Genomic DNA, 8,149 nt, shown 5'->3' with positions numbered 1-8,149 from the left:
TGGAATGTTCTGGGTATATCTGTTAGGTCCATTTGATCTGTAGGATTGTTAAGTACACTCTTACCCATTTTCTGTCAGATGAGCATTCTCTTGTTGAAATGGGGTATTTAAGTTCCCTATTCTCAAATTGCTATTTATTCCTTTGGTTCTGTTAATATTTGCCATATATATTTAGGTGCTCTGATGTTGGGTGTACCTATATTTATAATTGTTATATCCTTTTTATGAATTGACCACTTAATATCATAGTGACCTTTTTTGTCTTTTGTGACAGATTTTGACTGAAAGTCTATTTTATTGACATATGTATAGCTACCTCAGCTCTCTTTTAGTTGTCATTTGCATGGAATATTTTTCTCCATCCTTTCATTTTTAAAGTAGTAAGTCCCCTCTAGTAGCATATAGTTAGATTGTTTTTCAATCCCTTCAGCTACTTGACATCTTTTGATTTAATAATTTACTCCATTTACATTTAAAGTAATTTTTGATAGATAGGATCTTTTTATTGCCATTTTGTTGTTTTCTGTTTTGTGGTTCCTTTCTTCTATTCTTCCTCTCTTGCTGTGATTTGATGCTATTTTATAATAATATGCATTGATCTCTTTCACTCTCTTTTAGAGAGAGAGAGATCATGAGCCAGGGAGAGGGGCAGAGGGAGAGAGAAAGGAAGAGAATCTCCAGCAGACTCCTTGCTGAGCATGGAATCCTATGTGGGGTTTGATCCCATGACCCAGAGACCATGGCCTGAGCCAAAGTCAGACACCTCCCAGGTGCCCCTGATCTCTCTTTCTCTTTATCTTTTGCATATCTACTCTAGGTTTTTGCTTTGTGGTTTACCATGAGGCTCACAAAAAAACATCTCTTAGACATAAAGCTAAATGTAAGCTGATAGCAACTTAGCTTTGGCCATATATAAAATCTCTACACTTTAACTTCTCCACCGACATTTTTGTTATCAGTGTCACGATTTACATTTTTATATGTGGTTTTTCCATTAACACATTATTGTAGCTGTATTTGAAATACTTTTGTCCTTCAACTTTTATACTAGAGTTATTAAGGCAACATCACATTGTAGTATTAAGGTATTCTGATTTGACTATTTTACCAATGAGTTTTATACTTTTATATTACTTAGCATCCTTTCATTTCAAGTTGAAGAACTCCTTTTAGTATTTCTTGTATGGTGGTGGCCCAGTGGTGATGAACCCTCTTGGCATATGTTTGTATGGGAATGTCTTTTTCTTTCCTTCATTTCTGAAGGACAGCTTTGCTGGGTGTAGTGTTATTGACTGGTAAGATTTTCTTCCTTTCTTTTAGCACTTTGAATATATCATGCCACTCTCTCCTGACCTGCAAGGTTTCTGTGAGAAATCTGCTAGAAGTCTTATAGGAGCTCCCTTATATGTGACAAGTCACTTTCTCGCTGACTTCAAAATTCTCTTTGTCTTTGACTGCTGAGAATTGATTATAATGTGCCTCAGTGAAGATCTCTTTATGTTTAATCTATTTGGGTTGTATAGGCTGCATATATGTGGAAGTTCATTTTCTTCTCCAGATTAGGGATATTTTCTGTCACTCATTCTTTTTTTTTAGTATTTTTTTTTATTTATTCACGAGAGACACACAGAGACAGGGGGAGACATAGGCAGAAGGAGAAGCAGGCTCCTCACAGGGAGCCCGATGTGGGGCTCAATTCCCAGACTGGGGATCATGCCCTGAGCCAAACGCAGATGCTCAACGGCTGAGCCACCCAGGTGTCCCTTATTATTTCTTTAAATAATATTTCTTTTTTATTTTAAGTTTTTATTTTAATTCCAGTTAGTTAACATACAGTGTTATATTAATTTCAGGTGTACAATGTAGTAATTAAACAGTTCCATGTATCACCCTGTGCTCATTACAACAATGCCCATCACCTATTTAACCCATCCTCCCACCCTCTTCCCCTCTGGTAACCATCAGTTTGTTCTCTATAATTAAAAGTATGATTCTTGATTTGTTTCTCTCTTTTTTTCTCTGCCTCCTCTGGGACTCCCATAATGCATATATAGATACTTTTGATGACACCCCACAATATCTGGAAGTTTTCTTTACTCTTTTGACTGGGTAGTTTCAACTGAACAGTAAGTTTCAAAGCTTACTGATTTTTTTCTTCTGCCTGAGCAAGTGTCCTTCTGAAACTACCTGGAATTTTTCCATTTAGTTATTGTGTTTTTTAGGTCCAGAGTTTCTGTTTGATTTTTTAAGTGGTTTCTAGCTCTTTCTTCTATTTCATTTTGTTCATATATCGTTTTCCTCATTTTTAGTTGTCTGTTTTTTCTTGTAGCTGATTGAGTTTCTTTAAGATAATTATTTTGAATTTTTCGTCAGAATTTGCAGATCTGTTTATTTTGTGTTGGTTACTGTTACTTTGTTACTCCAGTAGTGTCATATTCATCTGGTTGTTTGTGATCCTTGTGGCTTTCTGTTTGGTATCTGCACATTTGAATTGGCACCTCTTCCAGTCTTATAGAATGCTTCAGTTGTGAAACCCCCTCACAAGTGTCTTTCCAGAGATTCTTGGTATGTCGGCTAGTGGGGTTCATGGATAGGCTTGTTTCTAGTGTCTGGGTCAATGAATTGGTGAGTTTGACACCTGGGTACATGGGGTGGGCCTGGTACCTGCCTGAGACTGCAAGGACAGGACTGGAGCTTGGATTCATGATGGCAAATCTGGCACTGGGGTCTACTGGGCTGGGCCTGTTGATTGGGTCTGTGCAGCCAGCCTGGAGTCTGGGACTGCAGGGGTTGGCCTGGTGCTAGGGTTCACTGGTCTTAGCCTGGTGACTGGGTCTGTGGAGATGGGCCTAGAGCTTGGGTTCATGGGAGTTGACTATTTTTGTGGCAGGCTTTAAACCTCAGTATGCAGGAGCCATCCTTGGTACTTGAGTTGGCCTGGTGTCTGAATTCATTGGGATGGGCCTAGTTATGAGTTCCTGGGGGCCAGCTTGGTGCTTGAGTGCATTAAGGTGAACCTGGTGGCTGAGACTATGGGTGCTGGCCTGGTGCTAGGACAAGCCTAGAGCCTGGGTCCATGGGTGCAGCCTGATGTCTGGATCTACAGGAACTAGCATTGTGCTGGAGTAGCATGGGAACTTGAGTCATGGGGCTGGACTGGAGCCTGGTGTCTGGCTCCACAGGGGTAGGCCTGGATTCTGAGTCACAGTGGTGGACCTGGAGTCTGGGTCCTAGGAGCTAGCCTAGTACTGTGCAGACCTGGAGCTTGGGCCTGTAAGGGCTTACATAGAACCTGGGTTCACTAGGGAGCCTGGTGCTGGGGTCCATGGCAAAGATGGGTGCTCACTTCACACTCCTTCCACTATAGTTTATTTCTCCACAGTTCACTGAGGGTGTGGGAAAGGAGTGAGGCAGATAGTATGAAATTGTCCCTTTTATCCCTTTTGGTGCATCTTTTATTTCTGTGTTCCTCCCAAATGCTATAATTGGTAATCTGGATTTCTTAGTTCTTGTGAAGATGAAAATATTTCAAGTGTAGATGGTTGTTTAATGTTTCTATATGAAGACATGTGCTGGAAACTCCTATTCCACAATCTGTCTTCATCACTGCTTCAATTCACTATTAGTGTGTGTGTGTGTGTGTGTGTGTGTACAGTTCTATGATATTTTTACACATGCTTAGATTTTAAAATATTCATTATATTTATTTCCCACAAACAGTATATAAAGTAATTCCAACATTTCAAAGAATTCCCTTGTGCATCTCCTTCCCATCCACCCCTAACCTCTGTCAGCCACTGGTATACTCTTTCTCCTTATAGTTTTACCTTTTCCAGTATGTAACTTTTTGACTTTCTTCTTATTTTTTTTTTCTTCTTATTTTTTAAAAATATTTAATTTATTTATGAGAGGCACACACACACACACAGAGGGAGAGAGAGAGACAGACAGAGACAGAGACAGAGACACAGGCAGTGAGAGAAGCAGGCTCTAGCAGGGAGCCTGATGTGGGACTCGATCCCGGGTCTCCAGGATCACACCCTGGGCTGAAGACAGGTGCTAAACCACTGAGCCACCAAGGGATCCCAACTTTCTTCTTTTTTAAAAAAGATTTGAGAGCAGTTAAGAACAGGGGGAGGAGCAGAGGGAGAGGTAGAGTCTTAAGCAGGCTCAATCTCATGATCTGGGATGAAATAGAGTCGACTAATTGAGCCACCCAGGCGTCCCAACTTTCTGACTTTTTTTAAACTTCTTTCCTTTAACATAATTTATTTGGAGTTCATCCATATTGCTTTGTGTATCAGTAATCCATTTTTGTTTACTTTTCCTGTTGCATGTATCAGTAATGTATTTTTATTGTTTACTATTCCACCATAGGGTATCCATTTTTTCCACTGAAGAATATTTGGATTGTTTACAGTTTTTGGTGATTATAAAGATACTGTAGACACTCGTGTAGGTTTTTGTGTAAACATAAATTTTCATTTCTTTAGTGTAAATATCTATAGGTGGGATTGCTAGGTCATATGGGAAGTAGATGTTTAACTTTTTAAGAAACTGCCAAATTGTTTTTCCAGAGTGGTTTCACCATTTTTCATTCCTTTTAGCAACGTATGAGAGGTCCAGTTGTTCCACATTCTCATCAGTGCTTGGTATTGTCACACATCTAGGGTTTTGAAAAGTTTCAGATTATAAACTGATGAATATGTCAAATGGTAGAACATCGCAGATGAATGTTAGACAAGAGTATCGATGCCTGTGTTTTTTGCTATTGCATATTACTTCTGGCAAGCCAGGTTCTCTTGCTGGGCCTCAAATTGACTGGAGAGAGTCAAGTATTACCTGGCAAGAAAGTCTCAAATTTTGTATGCCCTGTGCATAATCTGATACTAGGGGACAGGAAGGAAGGTAACAAGCTTGTTTACATATACACATTGCCAGAAAATTCATGGGAAATGAATGTTTGTAGGAGGAGGTCATTTACGGTTGGAAAAACTCTAACATTATCCTCATGCTGCTTGGATGTCTGGCATTGACTCATAATTGAGATAAGGACAGAGATATGTGAGGTGCTATTTAAAGTTAAAATTCCCCTGTACACCCCTAGAACTAATTTGTTTAATCAAGTAAATGATTAGAAAGCCCATCTTGACTATGTAATGAGTGAACAGAGGGGCATAAAAAGCCCTTGCAGGGAACTTCTGCCTTGAGCACTCCCAAAGTAAAGATTTACACAGATTTTAGTGGTTCAATCTGGAGATAGAATGCAGTCTGTATATGCATAAGGACACTGGATAGCTTGCACCTGGATAGTTCTGGCTCCCTAATTGCTTACCTATCTTTTTGTTCTCTTAGTGAGCCACATCCTTTGGTTTTATTTATTATTACTTGTTTTTTAAAGTAGGCTCCACAATGTGAGGCTTGAACTCACAACCCTGAGATCAAGACCTGAGCTGAGATCATGAGTCAGATGCTTAACTGAGTCACCCAGCTACCCCCTTTTGCTTTTAAATGAAAGCATTACATGGATATGCTCTGTGGGGTCCTGTCTACCAAACGACTGATAGAATCTTTGCACGTTAGCTCTCTTTTGTCTCATGACCTTGCAGTTAGGTCTACAGAATATGAATTTGTGAATTAATTCCTATTCTGTTATATATATTTAGGAGTAAGTGGACTTGCATTCCAAAATCATGTTCACTCCTAAGAGGTGCCCAAATCATTTAGCTGAAAAGTCATTTCATATACTTATCAATTCATAAAATATTCATAAAAATTAATGAAGAAGAACATGCCCAACTCCTTCAAAAGATATCTTTATACAGGAGTATGGAACTTAGCCCAATCCTATTTCACACCAAAACCTAAATATTGGACCTGCTTTTTCTAAGAAGTAGCTTATATATTGTTAGTTGTAAGAAAGCAAAAATTCATTTATACTTTCTTCAGAGCATTCAAAGTACCTTCTACAAGGACATGGCTGTACTTATCTCCGTATCTTGATTTCCCTCTGCATCTTAGTTCATGGAGCATCAGGGAAATGACTCTGCACAGGATCTTTCAAAGATAAACTTGTTTCCGGCTGCATTATCCACAGTAGGTATTTCAGGGCTATTTTCTTTCTTTTCTTTCTTTCTTTCTTTCTTTCTTTCTTTCTTTCTTTCTTTCTTTCTTCTTTCTTTTTCTTTCTTTCTTTCTTTCTTTCTTTCTTTCTTTCTTTCTTTCTTTCTTTCTTTCCTTTCTTTTTTCTTTCTTTTCTTTTCTTTTTTTTTTGCAAAATTGTGAGGAATGCATTTGCATAGCTAAACTAACCAAGTTGTTAAGTATAATTTAATGTCAGAGAATGAGAAAGATAGCATTATGAACCCTTCATTGAGTTATTTATGTAATTGCAAATAAAAAATACAGCCAATCTTCAACTGTTTCAAGATCAGTTTTTTTTCATGCCAAAAATCTCTAGTAGTCACCATGCTTTTGCTCATTGACTCTGAATCCAAATGTTTATATCATTATTATTTTTTTAAGATTTTATTTATTTATTCATGAGAGACACAGAGAGAGGCAGAGACACAGGCAGAAGGAGAAGCAGGCTCCATGCAGGGAGCCTGACATGGGACTTGATCCCAGGACTCCAGAATCATGCCCTGGGCCAAAGGCCAAAGGCAGGTGCCAAACCGCTGAGCCACCCAAGGATCCCCTATATCATTATTTTTTAAATGTTCATATCACTCAGATTATTTTTCCTTTCTTTTAATCAATCCAATTTAATTTTTAAGATGTAACCTTTGGGAACCTCGGTGCCTCAGTCAGTTAAGCATCTGCCTTTAACTTAGGTCATGATCCCAGGGTCCTAGGATCAAACTCTACATAGGGTCCCTGTTCAATGGGGAGTCTGCTTCTCCCTTTGCCCTCCCCCCCTCCCGCTCATTAAATCTTTTAAAAGATAAAATGTAATCATTCTGTTTGTCAGGAATTTGAGAAGGCTTTAGCTGAGCAGTTCTTGCTTGGGGTCTTTCAGGTGGTTCCAAGTGGGTGTTAGCAGGGGCTATGGTCACTGGAAGACTTGATTGGGTGTCCCAGAAGGCTCACTTATATAGTTGACAGATGGTACTGAATAATGGCTTAGAGCTTAGCTGAGGCTATTACCCAGGTGCCTACACATAGACTCTCTAGCATTACAATCTCAGTATGGCTAGACTTCTTTCACCCAAGCAGCTTTCCCCAGAGTTAGAAGTTCCAAGCCTCAGCTGTCCACCTCCCCCCTTTTAAGGATTTATTTATTCACAACACACACACACACACACACACACACACACACACACAGGCAGAGACACAGGCAGAGAGGGAGAAGCAGGCTCCACGCAGGGAGCCCACTGTGGGACCCTATCCCGGGTCTCCAGGATCAGGCCCTGGACTGAAGGTGGTGCCAAACTGCTGAGCCACTCGGGCTGCCCCAGCTGTTCCCTTTTTATTTTTTTTTATTTTTTTTTCCCTTTTTAATTTCCCTTTCTTTAGTATAAATTTTTTGGTGCTGGGGATCTCTGGGTGGCTCGGTTTAGCGCCCACCTTCAGCCCAGGATGTGATCCTGGAGCCCGGGATCAAGTCCCACATCAGGCTCCCTGCATGGAGCCTGCTTCTCCCTCTGCCTGTGTCTCTGCCTCTCTCTCTCTCACGAATAAATGAAATCTTTAAAAACATTAAAAAATAATTATTTTGGTATTGTATAATGAGTGAGTTATGGCTAAAGTCATTCTTATTTTTTTTTTTTTTAAGAGAGAGAGCATGTGTGTTGGGGTGTGGAGGGAGGGATAGAGAGAAAGGGAGAGAGAAATCCAAAGCAGTCTTCACCCTCAGCAAGGACCCGGACACAGGGCTTGATCTCATGACCCTGAGATCATGACCTGAGCCAAAATCAAGAGTAAGACACTCAACTAACTGAGCCACCCAGGCACTCCTATGATCACTTCTAAATGTTATGGAGACAAGCCACCTTAGCTCACTCCCAATTAATTTTTTTCAAGATTTTATTATTTATTCATGAGAGACACAGAGAGAGAGGCAGAGACATAGGCAGAGAGAGAAGCTGATGCGGGACTTGATCCTAAGACCCGGGATCATGCCCTGAACTGAAGGCAGATGCTCAACCAC

The sequence above is a fragment of the Canis aureus genome, chromosome 1 (genome assembly GCF_053574225.1).
Source record: "Canis aureus isolate CA01 chromosome 1, VMU_Caureus_v.1.0, whole genome shotgun sequence".
Classification (NCBI taxonomy): Eukaryota; Metazoa; Chordata; class Mammalia; order Carnivora; family Canidae; genus Canis; species Canis aureus.
This window is presented reverse-complemented; position numbering follows the sequence as displayed.